General features: G+C 41.7%; 1 protein-coding gene and 1 pseudogene across 6 annotated transcripts in view; both read right to left on the reverse strand.

Moving 5' to 3' along the window:
• LOC122562032 (myocardin-like) overlaps window positions 1-16,543 on the reverse strand; it is a 672,873-nt gene that overhangs the window by 611,845 nt on the left and 44,485 nt on the right. The window lies entirely within an intron of this gene.
• Window positions 3,836-4,705, reverse strand: LOC148145284 (uncharacterized; annotated as a pseudogene).

The following is a 16,543-nucleotide window of genomic DNA, read 5'->3' on the forward strand; positions in this document are numbered from 1 at the left end:
CTGAGTCCTAGTGGTCGCAGTAGTCTGGCTGTCAGTTCAGAAATGCTCTTGATGTATGGTAGTGTGGCTAGTCCTTTGGGTTGTGGCATGTCCTCATTCCGTTGTCTTTCCCTTAGGCATCTGTTGATGAAATTGCGGGGGTATCAGTTTTTGGCGAATACATTGTATAGGTGTTCTTCTTCCTCTTTTTGCAGTTCTGGTGTACTGCAGTGTGTTGTGGCTCTTTTGAATAGTGTCTTGATGTTACTTCTTTTGTGTGTGTTGGGGTGGTTGCTTTCGTAGTTTAGGACTTGGTCTGTGCGTGTGGCTTTCCTGTATACCTTTGTGGTGAATTCTCCGTTCGGTGTTCTCTGTACCATCACGTCTAGGAATGGGAGTTGGTTGTCCTTTTCTTCCTCTCTAGTGAATCGGATTCCTGTGAGTGAGGCGTTGATGATCCGGTGTGTGTTTTCTATTTCTGTGTTTTTAATGATTACAAAGGTGTCATCTACATATCTGACCCAGAGTTTGGGTTGAATTTGCGGTAAGACTGTTTGTTCTAATCTTTGCATTACCGCTTCTGCTATGAGTCCAGAGATGGGTGAGCCCATGGGTGTGCCGTTGATTTGTTCAAATTCAACCCAAACTCTGGGTCAGATATGTGGATGATACCTTTGTAATCATTAAAAACACAGAAATAGAGAACACACACCAGATCATCAACGCCACACTCACAGGAATCCGACTGTACAAAACACTACATAGGACAAACAGGAAGACAGCTAACGATCCGCATCCATGAACACCAACTAGCCATGAAACGACACGACCAGCTATCCTTAGTAGCCACACACGCAGATGACAAGCAACATGAATTCAACTGGGACAACACTACTATTATAGGACAAGCCAAACAGAGTACAGCCAGGGAATTCCTTGAGGTATGGCACTCATCCACAGATTCAATCAATAAGCACAGCGATTTGGACCCAATATACCGACCACTGCAACGGACAGCTGGAACTGACAACCGGAAGCGGCAGATTCAAACCACTACAAATGCCGGAGGAAAGATCACAGAAGTGCTTCACAGGAGGCTCCCAAGCACTGAGGATGTCACCTAGAAAGGGGACGAAACTTCTGCAACACAAATTCCCAGCTCGGCGAACAGAACCACAACAACATCTCTTAAATATTTATACTAGGTACGGAGGCATGATTCAGCAGAATTTCACTACAACATTCTTCACTCAGGTCCAAGTTCCCTATGATCTGGTTTCATAAGCATAGGGGCTGGGACGCCATATTGCAGCTGTATAGAACATTAGTGAGGCCACTTCTGGAATACTGCATACAATTCTGGTCTCCATGCTACAGGATGGATGTTGTGAAAGTTGAAAAACTTCAGGAAAGATTTACAAGGTTGTTGCTAGGACTGGAGGGTTTGAATTATAGGGAAAGGCTGGATAGACTAGGGCTATTTTCCCTCGAGTGTTGGAAGCTGAGAGGTGACCTCATAGACATTTATAAAATCATGAGGGACATGGAGAGGATGAACAGCCAAGATCTTTTTTTCCAGGGTAGGGGAGTCCAAAACTAGAGGGTGTAGGTTTAAAGTGAGAGGGGTAAGATTTAAAAAGGTACCTAAGGGGCAACCTTTTCATGTAGAGGGTGGTGTATGTAGGGAATCAACTGCCAGAGTTCACACTTAAACATTTTTCATTCTGAGAATACAAAGCTAATTTGCATGATCTCTCCTCTTAACTTAACTTTTGGAAGCAAGGTGTCATTCTATCAATTTTATATCAGACTATGCACATCCCCCATACCCCACCCCAAGGTCAAAATATCAAGCCAGGTGTCTAAAATGGAACATAGTATTTCAAACCACTAAGGCTTTATATAGTATGATTCCTCTCCCTTTGTTTTCTAATCTTCAAGACACAAAGACCAGAATGACGTTGGTAATCGAGCATTTCACTTGCAATTTTGATTATATTTTTCTACCTGTCAATGATATAGAGCCATGACAGTCCCTTTGGCCTGCCCTGCTCTTATTCTTTTACGTATTTTGTTTACACTGATCAATTCCTTTAAGTGGCTGAACTCATGTTTGCCTCAATTAAAATAAGGAAATAATAGTTTGGAGCAACTTGATTTCATTAAGCTAATGTAATTTTGGCTCTGTCTTTGGTCAAAATGAAAGGAGAATAATCATTTCAACTGTTCAAACCAGTAAAATGTTACATGTCCTAACCCTATAATACCATAAACGTCTGGTTTGCGATTCTATGAAAGAATATAAGTACACTAAATGTTTTATTAACCAGTACCTCTGTGAACAGGAGTGTGCCAGTTGATCAAATATTCTGGATAATCAAGAGGTATGTATAACCACAACAAACCTTAGCCAAGCAAAGCTTTGAGACATCAATATCCCTTGAATAATTTACGTAAAAACATCAACACATCTCCTAATATCAAGTAAAAACACACAAGTAGGTGAAATGTAATACAAGGGGCACACACATCACAGTTACACTTTATTTATGATGATGTGGAGGTGCCAGTGTAGGCCTGGGGTCGACAAGGTCAGAAGTCAGATGACACCAGGTTACAGTTCAACAGGCTTATTTGAAATCACAAGCTTTTGGAGTGCTGCTCTGTCATCAGGTGAAGTGAGAGAGAAGCACACAGGCAAGAATTTATAGGCAGAGCGTTCAAAAGATCATACAAATGGTGTGAGTGGAATGTCATCAGGCTGGCTAATAGTTCTCTGGAGGTTATTAAGAGCGTCAGATGGTGTGAGTAAAGTGTCAACAGCTGAACAACAAGTGATGACCTATGACCTGATTAATCGAGGCAGAGAGATGATTACAAAACATTAAAATTTAGGTGCTGCTGGTGAGGAAATTAAAAATGCTACAGAGGCTTCAGTTCCATGTTTTGCTTCTCTTTCAGGACACATCGGGGACTCAAGAGTTAAACATTGCACTACCAAAAGACTTAACTGCAGTATCAACTGAAAGCCTGTACTCTTACAATACAGACAGAACATCTCAGTAGGGGAGAGGCTGACTGTATCTCAGAGATAGAGCTAAGTGGAGCCACAAATATGGATTCCCCCTGTAGCCCCAGATAGAGGGATTTTCCTTTTCCAGACAAGACTGATAGCCTTGTACACAGCCCTGTTAAACTGCCTCCTGCTTCCATTGTCTTACTTCCCCTCCATATTAGCACAGGTATGTGAATTCCACCATTTACTTCCTCTCCTTATTAGCATAGGTATGTGAATCCACCATTTACAGCAGGCAAAACCCTTCTGCCTTAATCTCTTCCCATCAACACATAACCATGAAGAATAGGATAATCAGTTTCTGTAATCCATTCACATGTGATCACAGGACATCGACATTCATTGGACTTTGTAAATTCATAATTACCTACTTTAAACTATGTGATGATAATTGCCCACGTGACTGATAAACCTTTTGTTTAATTCCTATAAAATATACTGTCTCTGTGTGTAGGGCAGAGGATTGTGAACAAGTGTAACCACAAGTAGACACACTGCTACTTTGGAGACCCTTTGAATCTCTCACCAGCTGTCCGATAATAAAGCATCTACCATTGTACAGAAATTTGTGTCGTCCAGATTCGTGGAATAAAATATACATCAACACTGGAGACAAACCAAATGACTGGAATAATCTAATAGGTTTTAAGAGCCGCAAGTCCAGAGTCTAACCAAAGTAATAAGTAATCCAAAACTGTAACAAATTAATTAAGGTAAGGTAATTTTATCAAGGTGATGGTGTCAAAACAAGACAGTAAGGAAGATTTTACAGAGGCAGAACAGTATGGTGGGGTCACATGTAGCACGACATGAATTCAAAATCACGATTGAGGCCGTCTTCATGGGTATGGAACTTGGCTATCAATTTCTGCTCCACGATTCTGTGTTGTTGTGTATCTCTAAGGATACCTTCGAGGATGCTTAGACGAAGGTCCGAATGTCCCTGACCGTTGAAGTGTTCCCCGACTGGGAGGGAACATTTCTGTCTGGTGACTGTTGTACGGTGTCCATTCATCTGTTGTCATAGCGTCTGCTTGGTCTCGGCAATACACCATGCCTTGGGGCATCCTCGCCTGCAGAGTATGAGATAGGCAATGTTGGCTGAATCACATGAATACCTGCCATGTACATGGTAGGTGGTGTTCCCACGTGTGATGGTAGTATCCATGTTGATGATCTGACATGTCTTGTGGAGGCTGCTGTGGCAGGGTTGTGTGTTGTTGCGGTCAATAGTATCCTGAAGGCTGGGTAGTTTGCTGTGAGCGATGGTCTGTTTAAGGTTAGGTGGCTGTTTGAAGACGAGAAGCTCTTGGCGAGATGTTTATCGTCACCGATGACATGTTAAAGGCTGCGACGAACATGACGTAGTCTCTCTACTCCAGGGAAGTACTGGAGGATGAAGGGTACTCTATCAGTTGTATCCCCTCTCTGTCTCCTGAAGATGATGTTGCAGTTTCTCACAGTGGCACATCGGAACTGGTGATCGGTGAGTTGAGCAGCATATCCTATTCTTATGAGGGCACCCTTCAAAATTGTTAGGTTCCTGTCATGTTCCTCCAAATATGCTCGGATCCTGTGTATGTGCAGGGCTTGTCTGTAGGTGATGGCTTTTTTATTATGTTTAGGGTGGAAGCTGGAGAAGTGCAGCATTATGAAGTTATCCGTGGGTGTGCAGTAGAGTGAGGTACCAAGGTGTCAGTCCTTGATGGAGATGTGTGTGTCCAAGAATGAGACTGATTCTGAAGAGTAGTCCACGGTAAGTTGAATAGTGGGATGAAACTTGTTGATATCACTATGTAGCCATTTTGGTGATCCCTTGCCATCAGTCCAAAGGAAGAAAACATCATTGATGTATCTGTTGTATTGTGTTGGTCGGAGTTCTTGTATAGCAATGAAGTCTTGCTCGAACTTGTGCATGAAAATATTGGCATATTGGGGTGCAAATGAGTTCCTCATGGCTGTCCCACATGTCTGGATGAAGAACTGGCCGAAGGTGAAGACGTTGTTGTCGAGGATGAAGCGGGTAAGTTGTAGGACAGTGTATGGAAATTGGAAGTTATTGGTGTTGAGTACTGAGGCTGTTGCAGCGATGCCATCATTGTGGGGGATGCTGGTACAGAGTGCCAAAATGTCCACTGTGATGAGTTGAAGAGTGTGGTGTTGGAAAAGCACAGCTGATCAAGCAGCATTGGAGGAGAAGGAGAGTCGACGGTTCGAGATAAGCTCTTCATCAGGAATGAAGAGGTGGCCCAAGGGAGCTGAGAGATAAATAGGAGGGGGCAGTGGGGCTGGGGGGAAGATAGCTGAGAGTGCGATGGTAGATGAATGTGGGAGCAGAGGTGATGGTTGGAGATGAAGGTGGAGCGGATAGGTGGGAAGGAAGATGGACAGGTAGGACAGGTCAAGAGGGCGGTGTCATCAGTCTTTGATCCAACAGTCAATTGCTCCATGAAATGTGAAAACATTGCTGGAAATGCACCATAGCTCATGCACCACTGTCAAGAGAAAGGCAGTTTAATACTTTGAGTGAGGTCATCCTCACACACATGGGCAGCACGGTGGCACAGTGGTTAGCATTGCTGCCTCACAGTGCCAGAGACCTGGGTTCAATTCCTGCCTCAGGCGACTGACTGTATGGAGTCTGCACATTCTCCCCATGTCTGTGTGGGTTTCCTCCGAGTGCTACGGTTTCCTCCCACAGTTCAAAAATGTGCAGGTTAGGTGAATTGGCCATGCTAAATTGCCCGTAGTGTTAGGTGAAGGGGTAAATGTAGAGGAATGGGTCTGGGTGGATTGCGCTTCGGTGGGTCGGTGTGGACTTGTTGGGCCGAAGGGCCTATTTCCACACTGTAAAGTAATCTAATCTAATCCTTCAACAAAAGCAGTTCTTTCTCCCTAAGACGCTGACTGATCTATACATTTTGATAATTGGATTTCCAACATTTGACATCTTCCTTTTATAGACCAGATCAAAACCCCTCAAAATATATCAAAGAGATAACCTAGACCCTAACTCTATTTAAAAGCAAGTCTAAAGCATTATGTGCCATATGTGATTCGATTGGTCAACTACTTGCAAAACACACTTTATTCTTACAACAGAGTTAAAATGCAAACAAAAAAAGGATTGGCATAACTTTAACTCTGTTAAATAATACATTATTTTATTAAGTATTTTAACTAATCATCAACCGTTCTAATACAACAGCCTTCCATTAACACACCCTTGGTAAAGGCTAATTCAGCAAAAAGGGATCTTCACATGCTATCTCCTCTCCAGTCCAGGAGAAAGGCACAATGAAAAAAAAACAATCTAGCAGCAGAGAGAGAGCTGTATCTATCAGCTTCAACAGCCAACTCCAAACCTCAACAGAAAGCAAAACTAAAATCCTGGGTCCATGTGAGTCTGACTCCATTCACTTATGCTTCTTTTTTCTAAAAGGACAGAGCGTTCAAAAGCTGTTTCCCCACTAATTCGGAAGCAGAAATTACAGTTCCACTGTGGCAACACTTCACTGCAAAAGAAAAAAGCACACAGAACAAATCCCTCTTAAAGCCATAGTACCATCAAACTGTACCAACTCGTTTTCACCACCTAATATCAGAACACTCTCTCAGACATATTTTAGGGTCAATACCAATAACATAAATGGCTCATGTTTCAAAACTCTCCTCCTTTCTGTGGGGGTGGGGACCTACATGGTCAATGCAATGCTGTTTCCATCAATAAAATGCAGATTCCAATCTCTAAAATAAATCTAGGTGCACTTTCACACTGTACCAATGGTACTTCCTTACTTCTTTATGGGCGGCACAGTGGCACAGTGGTTAGCAGTGCTGCCTCACAGCGCCAGAGACTCGTGTTCAATTCCCGCCTCAGGCAACTGTCTGTGTGGAGTTTGCACATTCTCCCCTGCGCAGATTTCCTCTGGGTGCTCCGGTTTCCTCCCACAATCCAAAAAACATGCAGGTTAGGTGAATTGGCCATGTTAAATTGCCCATCGTGTTAGGTGAAGTGGTAAATGTAGGGGTGGGTTGCTCTTCAGTGTGGACTTGTTGGGCCGAAGGGCCTGTTTCCACACTGTAAGTAATCTAATCTATTTTCAATTTTATTCCCATTTGAAGTTGCTTTTCAGAGCCATTTTAGTTATCAATCACCTATTCCAGCTGTGATGAATGCTTATAATATATTATTAATTTGGAACATAGGTCCAAATGTGGAAGAAAATTGTTATGAACGTGTAAGGGGTACTGTACCTTTTAAACAGTTGAAGGACTTAGCGAGCACACATTGTTGGAGAATTTATAATGTAACATTTAGTTCAGCAGCGAGCAGTACCTGGGCTGCTATGAGACAAAACCAAATTCAAATTTAGCTGGTTTAAATTATGCCCCAGGATACTAAACTCCAAATCAGGTTTGAATTTGGTTTTTTGACAATATTAAAACTAATGAAACAATCTGATACTTTCGGGAATAAGCCTGAGGAAAATTGGCCAAGCCACCAACATTATGAAGACTGGCTGCAGAATAGCTCTTGTAAAGGTACCTTTATCTATCAATGGCCTGTGAAACAGAAACCCTATAAAAAAGAAAAGAAGAAGAGGACGATACAAAGAGAAGATTTGACAGCTGGTTGGTTTTGAAATTTGAATATTTTGGCAAATTTTAACTGGTGTTTGGGGCGGGGCGGGGGTGGGATGGTATCAGACCAGTATTATAGAAGGGAAAGTAAAAGATAGGTTAGAGAAAGGAGTTGTAAATAGTTGTTAGTTAATTATTTTCTGTTATACTTTTAAAAAAATGTTGTTAATTTTTACTTTAAAAAGCGACCTTTGGGATAGTTCTTGGCTTCACGAATTTTAACAGATTACAGCACAGGTTAAATCTTTTCTGTGTTGCTGGTTTAAATTCGCATGGGGGGGGGTTGTTTACCCTGCATCATAACAAAATGGACTTTCACTTACAGCACAATGAAGGCATAAATGGTTTTATTTGAAAAAATCAGAAAAGCCTTTTGAACAGTGAGTTCAAATTAACTTTTCCAGAAGGTTATGTGGTTTCAGCTGATGGACTCGCAAGCCACCTGGGAAGATACTTACTCGGGTGTTTGCTGACTTGACTTAATGACCCAGAGAAAGAGAGAAAGAAAAAAAGAAGGGTTCATTTGGCAAGAATACAGCTTTCTCTCCTCTGATGGATTGTTTTTTTATCATTGTGCCTTTCTCCTGCACTGGAGAGGAGATAGCATGTGAAGATAATCCCTTTTTGCTGAATTTGCCTTTACCAAGGGTGTGTTTATGGAAGGGTGCAATATTAGAACAGTTGATGACTAGTTATGTAATACATTATTTTATTAAGTATTTCAATAGAGTTAAAGTTACGCCAATATTTTTTGTTTGCATTTTAACTCTATAGTAAGAATAACGTGTGTTTTGCTAGTAGTGTTTTAGACTTGCCTTTAAACAGAAGGGGCATACAGCAGCAGGGCTGTTTTTTGCAGTCTTCAAATAGTCAGGTAAAACAAAGCCAGAAATTGCTGCAGAGTGTGGAGAGAAAGCAGAGACAATGCTTTGGGTCCAGTGACCTTTCTCTGAGTTTTTAACCTTCAAAGTTTGTGAGAAGATTTGTAGCTCGGGTGCTCGTTGTTGTGGTTCTATTCGCCAAGCTGGGAATTTGTGTTGCAGACGTTTCGTCTCCTGTGTAGGTGACATCCTCAGTGCTTGGGAGCCTCCTGTGAAGCGCTTCTGTGTTGTTTCCTCCAGCATTTATAGTGGTTTGTCTCTGCCGCTTCCGGTTGTCCACAACCCAAAGGACTAGCCACGTTACCATACATCAAGAACATTTCTGAACTGACAGCCAAACTACTACGACCACTAGGACGCATAACAGCACATAAACCAACAGACAATCTCAGATAACAACTGAGGACAAAGGACCCGATACCCAGCATGAGCAAAACCAACGTAGTGTACAAAATCCCATACAAGGACTGCACAAAACACGACATAGGACAAACAGGAAGACAGCTAACGATCCGCATCCATGAACACCAACTAGCTACGAAATGACACGACCAGCTATCCTACTAATATAGGACAAGCCAAACAGGGAACAGCCAGGGAATTCCTAGAGGCATGGCACTTATCCACAGATTCAATCAACAAACACATCGACCTGGACCCAATATACCGACCACTGCAGCGGACAGCTGGAACTGACAACCAGAAGCGGCAGAGACAAACCACTATAAATGCCAGAGGAAACATCACAGAAGCGCTTCACAGGAGGCTCCCAAGCACTGAGGATGTCACCTAGACAGGGGACGAAACATCTGCAACACAAATTCCCAGCTTGGCGAACAGAACCACAACAGTTTTTAACCTATTTCAAATAGTTAGAATTGGAGAAATGAATGTGTCATACAACAATGTTGAAGACATGAATTTAGGGAATCCATGCTAAAACTGACAGTTTGATTTATGGATCTCAGGAAGAGACCGAAACTAACAAATACCTTTGAATGTATATATAGCAACTACTTGCCAAAATGAAATAAATGATAGTCTTTTCACTAAGAATTGACAGTTTCTAAGGTCATTGCTCTAGGACAAAGGATAAATCTTTCTCTCTGATATTTGTAATACGATTGTTTCAACAGTTCTTTTACAAGTCTGATATAGTCAGTACTTTGCTTTTGTGTAATAAACATTTATGTTCTTTTATTAAAAGTACACTGGCAGCCTCTGGGGAGCATGTTCAGTTATTGATCTCTATGGTAAACAAAAAGAAAAATAAAGACTTATGGATCTATCAAACCAGGTTTCACTTTGGGATCTGGCCTGTTTGGTCTTACCATCAGCTGGATTCATGACACATCAAAGAAAGCAACAAGCAGAATCTTTTTCATGTTGCACACAAAAATTAATGAATAATTTTCAATAAAATTAATTCAAAGATAACACTAGGAAAAATTGATCAGTTTCTTGGCAAAGATGTAGATGTAGATCTGGAATTTTTTAAAATACATTAGCTTTGGGAAATAAAGCAGATTGACTTTTGTTTTAAAATGACTACAGTTGATTGTTTAAGCTGCAGTTTGTCTTATATGCTGTGGTGAAAGTTATGAGAGCTGTGAAAATGTGAGCAGCATTTTCCAAGCAAGTTATTGCATGTGTGTTAACCCAAAATCTCCTCAGTGGAATGGAAGTTCCAAAAAAAGTATATACAAATACATTTATATTTTTTGTATGTACAGACCATCAACCAGACAGGGAAAACACTTGAAGAGTTTCATAAAGTATGAAACCTATCTGCAAACAATGACTTGAAAAAAGAGAGCGAGAAGCCAAGTATAGACAATAGACAATAGGTGCAGGAGTAGACCATTCAGCCCTTCGAGCCTGCACCGCCATTCAATATGATCATGGCTGATCATTCCTAATCAATATCCTGTTCCTGCCTTATCTCCATAACCCTTGATTCCACTATCTTTGAGAGCTCTATCCAACTCTTTCTTAAATCAATCCAGAGTCTGGGCCTCCACTGCCCTCTGGGGCAGAGCATTCCACACAGCCACCACTCTCTGGGTGAAGAAGTTTCACCTCATCTCTGTCCTAAATGGTCTACCCCGTATTTTTAAGCTGTGTCCTCTGGTTCGGCACTCACCCATCAGCAGAAACATGTTTCCTGCTGCCAGAGTGTCCAATCCTTTCATAATCTTATATGTCTCAATCAGATCCCCTCTCAATCTTCTAAACTCAAGGGTGTACAAGCCCAGTCGCTTCAGTTTTTCAGTGTAAGGTAATCCTGCCATTCCAGGAATTGACCTCGAGTGAACCTACGCTGCACTCCCTCAATAGCCAGAATGTCTTTCTTCAAATTTGGAGACCAGAACTGCACACAGTACTCCAGATGTGATCTCACCAGGGCCCTGTACAGCTGCAGAAGCACCTCTTTGCTTCTATACTCAATTCCTCTTGTTATGAAGGCCAGCATGCTATTATCCTTCTTCACTACCTGCTGTACCTGCATGCTTGCCTCCATTGACTGGTGTACAAGAACACCCAGATCTCTCTGTACTGCCCCTTTACCTAAATTGATTCCATTGAGGTAGTAATCTGCCTTCCTGTTCTTGCCACCAAAGTGGATAACCATACATTTATCCACATTAAACTGCATCTGCCATGCATCTGCCCACTCACCTAACTTGTCCAGGTCACCCTGTAATCTCCTAACATCCTCATCACATTTCACCCTGCCATCCAGCTTTGTATCATCAGCAAATTTGCTAATGTTCTTGCTGATACCATCTTCTATATCATTAACATATATTGTTAAAAAGCTGCGGTCCCAGCACGGATCCCTGCGGTACCCCACTGGTCACTGCCTGCCATTCCGAAATGGAGCCGTTTATCACTACCCTTTGTTTCCTATTAGCCAACCAATTTTCAATCCAATCTTGTACTTTTCCCCCAATACCATGCGCCCTAATTTTACTCACTAACCTCCTGTGTGGGACTTTATCAAAAGCTTTCTGAAAGTCCAGGTACACTACATCTACTGGATCTCCCTCGTCCAACTTCAGAGTTACATCCTCAAAAAATCAAGATTAGTCAAGCATGATTTCCCCTTCATAAATTCATGCTGACTCTGTCCTATCCTGTTACTACTATCCAGATGTGCCGTAATTTCATCCTTTATAATAGACTCCAGCATCTTTCCCACCACTGAGATCAGACTAACTGGTCTATAATTTCCTGCTTTCTCTCTCCCACCTTTCTTAAAAAGTGGTATAACATTAGCCACCCTCCAATCCTCAGGAACCGACCCCGAATCTATCGAACTCTGAAAAATAATCACCAACGCATCCACGATTTCCTGAGCCACCTCCTTCAGTACCTGGGATGTAGACCATCAGGCCCCAGAGACTTATCAACCTTCAGACCTAACAGTCTCTCCAACACCAAATCCTGGCAAATATAAATTCCCTTAAGTTCAGGTCCTTCAGCCACTGTTACCTCAGGGAGATTGCTTGTGTCTTCCCCAGTGAACACAGATCTGAAGTACCCATTTAATTCTTCTGCCATTTCTTTGTTCCCAGTAATATAGTCCCCTGTTTCTGTCTTCAAGGGCCCAATTTTTGTCCTAACCATTTTTTTGCCTTGCACATACCTAAAAAAGCTTTTACTATCCTCCTTTATATTCTTGGCCAGTTTACCTTCGTACCTCATTTTTCCTCTGCGTATTTCCTTCTTAGTAATCCTCTGTTGCTCTTTAAAAGCTTCCCAGTCCTCAGTTTTCCCACTTATCTTAGCTATGTTATACTTTTTCTCTTTTAACTTTATATGTTTCTTTACTTCCCTCGTCAGCCACGGCCGCCCAACTGATCCTGCAACTTCTGCATTATACACAGAAATATCCGCCATTGTTCCTCCACGGTCATCCCTGCTAAGGTATTGCACCATTGAACTTTGGCCAGCTCCTCCCTCATAGCTCCATAGTTCCCTTTATTCAACAGACGTGGTGTCACTTCCGACTGTACCCTCTCCCTCTCAAATTGCAGATTGAAGCTTATTGTGTTATGGTCACTACTTCCCAATGGCTCCTTCACTTCGAGGTCCCTGACCGATTCTGGTTCGTTGCACAATACCAGATCCAGAATTGCCTTCTCCCTGGTCGGCTCCAGCACCAGCTGCACTAAGAATCCATCTCTGAGGCACTCCACAAAGTCTCTTTCTTGAGGCCCAATACCATCCTGATTCTCCCAGTCTACCTGCATGTTAAAATCCCCCATTACAACTGTAGTAACATCTTTGCGACCGGCCAATTTCAGCTCCTGATTCAACTTACATCCGACATCCAGACTACTGTTTGGGGGCCTGTAGATGACTCCCAAGAGGGTCTTTTTATCCTTAGTATTTCGCAGCTCTATCCACACTGACTGTACATCCCCTGACTCTAGGTCCCCCCGCGCAAGGGACTGAATATCCTCCCTTACCAACAAGGCCACCCCACCCCCTCTGCCCGTCACTCAAGTATGTATTGAGTGAGCTGCCCTTTTGTTTTACTAAAGGTTTCAGTCATCACAAATATTGGATATTGGTGTAATGCAACAAACTACAACAAACCCTTTGTTGACAACTTCAACATGCTTCCACGTGATCATTTCAAATTAGCAAAAGACTATTTGAAAATCAGCAAATTGAATACCAATGAGAGATTTCAAGGTGAGCAGTCATTACCAATGGATGCTTTAAATTGGAAAAAGACAAAACAAGGTAAAATGGCTTTAAAAATAAATCCTGATCCAAAATAACTGAAGCCTGTTTTTAATAGTATGTGGAGGGATGAACCAGGCTTGGGGATGGACAGAGTGTCAGAGGTGCTGAGGGTAGGAAAATCAAGAAATCACAGAAACAAGGGGAATGAAGGATACATCCTGAAGACATGAAGCTGTTGATGAACAACACACCAGTAACTGAGGACATTTTGATATTGAAGAGATGGGTCAAGAGGAGTTAAACAAAATCAGCTCTGGGTGAGATAGAGTTTCTGATGTAAATTTGGAGTGTGGATGAACAGTTCAAAGAACATTGAAAAGGATTTGCAGTTTGAAAAAAAATATATACAAAAGGACTGCAGGATAATAAGTAATAAAGAGCAGGCTCTACTAGAGATGAGAAATGTAAGCTATAGCAATGGACCGAATGTGTGAGACATGAAGCTGAACTCTGGGTTGAGCAAAACAGAGGATGTGCACACATGACATAAGGTCTGGAAACTTGTGGTAACATGTCGGTGCTGTGAAAATATGAAGAATTCATTTTTGGCAGGTTATCACAAAATAAACAACCTCCATATATTTTCATGCAACTGGTTCTGCTGTTCTAACTGAATTGCCATCTCTAATTCATTCCAATTATAAACCCTGATACAAAGATTTGTTTAGGACAATCTGAAAGGTTTAAGTTTTATTTGTTTCTAACTTGGAGACTTGCAAATCAGCAATTGCACTTGTAGACATAACTAAGGAAAACCTTGAGATAAGTTTAGTATAACTTCACTGGAAAGCAGCCTGATACTGGAAGAGAAAGTAATGCACTGCCACACAGCGCAACAAAAGGGAGACGAACATCATGTTCTCTTGTGTGTGTTGCAACCACTTCTCTACTCTATGGACCCCCGCATCACTTTTCCATTCCTTATGAGGTTATGTTCACTTAGCAGAGTAGAGAAAGGCCAAGAGTTACATACTTCAGAAGGACTTATGAAATGAATTTTATTCCTTCTGCATTCAGTAGCTCACAGCATCCCATCTGGGCAAGCCAATGTTAATGTACAAGTTAATCATAAAAACCTTCACTTGAAATCGTTATCTTGAACAGGCTTACATTATTAATAAATGTCAAGATGAAACTTAACACCATGCAAGAACTATTTCCTTCAGTTTCAATGTTTCAATTGCCTTAACTAACAGTCTGTTTGGCTTGTGAGAGTCTTCTTTTCGCCCTCGTGGTCGAACTTTGATCTCCAGGGAATGTCCACCCATGTCTGGGAGCCGACTGGTCTGTGCAGCAGCCTTGAAGTCACCCATTAGCGTAAAACAAAACATTAAATTTAAAACACTGAGAGAAAGCACCAAAAAGGTGCAAAATTGTAGCAACAGCCCCAAGGAATCAAATCAATTTCTTCCAAACGTGCTGTTTTATAAGGTGTGTTTTGGAGTGTCTCTTTTAATTTTCAATAAAACAGAATTCCCAGGATAAGGAGGAAGTGTGATGTTGCAAGGAATTGGGGTCACATCATATAACTGAAGTTGATTTCCTGTTGAAATGTAACCTTGTGGTCTCTCAAATGCCCTGAAGATTGTTATAGTGCAGTGAGGCATGAACTATTCACAATTTAGGCTGGATTTATATAAAATATTGTGGCATTACGTTGTCAGAAAAAGGAAGTCTTTATAAAGTGCAATTTGAGTAGCAGCAGTTTGAGACATTATTGCAGGAGTCGAAATGTGTGGCGCTGGAAAAGCTGGTCAGGCAGCATCCAAGGAGCAGGAGAGTCAACATTTCAAGTAAAAGTTCTCTATCAGGAATTCCTAATGAAGAGCTTATGCTCGAAATGTCCATATCCTGCTCCTTGGACGCTGCCTGACCTGCTATGTTTTTCTAGCGCCACACTCTTCGACTCTGACTCTCCAGTTTTTCTCTCATTGTTTCAGAAGCAAGTTAAGAGAATACAAAATTTATTTTTGAGCTGCATCTGGCAACATATGAATGTGGAAGGTAGCATGTAACTGACTCATGTATATTGATATGACATTTTGTTTTTGATTTTAAGTTGAAATAGATCGTTAGCAACAGTAGTCTCAGGAAGAACCCATTTCCCATCTTCTGCTACTCCAAATGATTCCTTCTTACCTCTATTCTCTGCTTTCTAAGTTGCAAGCAAATGTCTACCCCTCTGTTATTCCCTGACACTAATCCTGTTAGTATACTTAGTGTTTCTTTATAAAACCCTATCAGAAATCTAGGTGTATTACTTCAGTGACACGACATGTGTCTACCTCGTCAAAGAGCCCTGGGGACAATTTTACAAGCTGGCTATTGTGGAAGTAGGTAGGGATGGGGGAATGTGTGAGCATTCACCTATCTCCCAGCCACCAACCTATCTCAACCTAACAGGAGGCAGGGACCGCAAAGTCCATGGTGACCTGCCCATTCTCACCCAAATTAAGACCATTAAGTCGTCAAAAGAGCTGCTTCTTGCCCAGACAGAATGTATTGGCTAGTTGGAGGACAGGGATATCTGCAGATCATCCTGCTTGTGCCTCACAGGTAAACAGCTTCCTACCCCTCCACCAAAGCTCTAGGATATGCTCTCTCCCCCTCAGCTGCTGACTCCTCATATAGCCTGGCCACCATGATTTCCAATCCCCAACCCCATGAGAGAGCCCCTTTACGGCCTTGCCATGAGACTCCATGCCGATTGATCTTAGGAGAACTTGGACGTTTACTCTGGGGTTGACCTGCAGTCCCAGCAGTGGCCAATGCTGACAATCAGATGGCCAGAGCGGTCCCTCCAACAAAGAGCTTGAAGTCTTCCCGAAATCAACTGTTGTTCTGTACAGTCATCTGAAAAATCCTGTCTAAGGTTAGAAAAACAATGTTCATCCTGTAAAATTTCTTATTACAATTTTGTTGAGATGTTTCTCTAGTTTCTCCTTTCAGATTTCATTTTTAACCTACAATTAATGTTCAGTTGCAAGAGTTCCTTAGACATATTATATCTTCATTCCTAAATATAGGTACAATGTTCACTATAAGCAAATTCTTTGGGACTATATCTCTTTACAATAAATGATGAAATATATGCAATGGTCATTGTTCCATCTCTTCCCTAGATTATTATAAAATGCATTGATACAATCTGTCTGGGCCAGGGGCTTTATCCTCTCCTTTCTTGTTTTATCTTAAATCTGTTTTT

This window comes from Chiloscyllium plagiosum, unplaced genomic scaffold (genome assembly GCF_037043375.1).
Source record: "Chiloscyllium plagiosum isolate Xiang-an unplaced genomic scaffold, Cpla_swu_hap1 HiC_scaffold_25, whole genome shotgun sequence".
Lineage (NCBI taxonomy): Eukaryota > Metazoa > Chordata > Chondrichthyes > Orectolobiformes > Hemiscylliidae > Chiloscyllium > Chiloscyllium plagiosum.